The sequence below is a fragment of the Mercenaria mercenaria genome, chromosome 1 (genome assembly GCF_021730395.1).
Source record: "Mercenaria mercenaria strain notata chromosome 1, MADL_Memer_1, whole genome shotgun sequence".
NCBI classification, from domain to species: Eukaryota; Metazoa; Mollusca; class Bivalvia; order Venerida; family Veneridae; genus Mercenaria; species Mercenaria mercenaria.
In genome coordinates this window covers 66,388,952-66,390,660 of record NC_069361.1, presented here as the reverse complement: position 1 = coordinate 66,390,660, position 1,709 = coordinate 66,388,952, and positions in this window count along the sequence as shown.

The following is a 1,709-nucleotide window of genomic DNA, read 5'->3' as shown; positions in this document are numbered from 1 at the left end:
TTTCTATGTAAAGAAAAATATTTGTTGATTAAACACAATAATAGAATAATCAGAAACTTATTTTCACAATAATGAAATAATGAGAAACTTACTTAAAGAAATATGCAAGTTTTTATTGTTTCAAATTCTGTCTGGAGAATTGTGATATTTCAGAAAAATGTGACTTTGACTCATCTAAAGCTTGCAGGATACTGTAAATAACATATGTCTAAAATTGAAAACGGAATGTGCATTTCAAAGTTACAAAGCAAAGTCACTTTTGGCAACATACTGAAAATGAGCTTTGTTTGTCAGCACAAAGAACTAATGAAGTTTTCACTATACTTGTGTTTTATTATCATTATTATTTTCAATATTATTACTGTATCTTTTATCATCCTATATGTAATATAATAATAATAATGATAATTATGATTATTTTTATTATTATTATTATTATTATTACCATCATAACATTAAAGTAATAGTTATTATCATCTATATAATATCAAAATAATAATTATTATTATTATCATTCCACATTCACTGAAGAAAAATTAATTTCTTTCAACTCCACTGCACACATCTTCATGGTCTAGTCGGGGTCCCTGCTGTGCTAAATGCCCTCTAATCAGTTACTGTTACATAATAGCTGATAAGCAGCAGATAAGGGGGTGGGGGCGGACACTTATATAGTAGTGAATCTATGTCTTTAAGGGAGCTCCTTCCCTTGAAATAGTTTGAGAAAAATTGCTACTCTTAATAAAACAAACCGTCCAGTTGCGTGCAAACATAGGTGTTGTAGACAGCAATTTTGACCTTTTTATTGTCAGTTTTGACATTTTATTTTATGAAGCGAAGGGTGGAAGTTGCTTTGGAAGTAAAATTGTCAATGTGTCAAGGCCAATTTAAATGTCTGGGTAGGTTTATACCGAAGTATTTAGCTGCCTCACATGATTTTAGCTCTATGTTATGAAGGTTTTAGGGGCTTTTTTTTCTAAAGATTCTAAGGATTTCACATTTGTCAGGAATGAACTCCGTGGACAATGTATTCTCCCAAGTTTCTAAGCTAGAGAGATCTTGTTGGAGAGAGACACTATCTGAAATGAAATTGGTGGTAAGGTATATAATGGTATTGTCTACAAACATTCTTTCATTACATTTGACTGAGTCTGGTAAGTCATTGATACATGCCAAAAATAGACAGGGTCCAAGGACAGATCCCTGGGGAACTTCAGACCAGACAGTACAGGAAATTCACTGGAAAAGTGACTATTAACAGCTAGCAACTTTCTGGGAACGGTTTGACAGGAAGGATTTGGTAGAAAGGTATCAAGATGTTTCACCTCCTAGACGTTTCTCTCCCTATACTTATCACATTCTGGTTGTTTCACCCCTAGTTGTTTCACATCCTGATTATTTATATTGATTAAGTAGGTGTTAAATGATCTGTTGATTGATCGCTGATTAATGGTAGGTGTTGAACAGTCTCAGATCAAAGAAGCATAACAGAAGAACTTAAGCACATACTTAATCAGCATATTCAGCACCTTTGATTATTATTTGGATATAAATGTTGATTAAGTTAAAAAAAAGTTGTTGCAGATTATAGTTAAATTTGTACATTACTCAATGAAATTATTTGCTTGAATGTTTACTTAAGTGAGTCAAATTGAAAGAAATAATGTCGGTGAAAAATTAATTATTTAGATCAATACAAATGACTACAT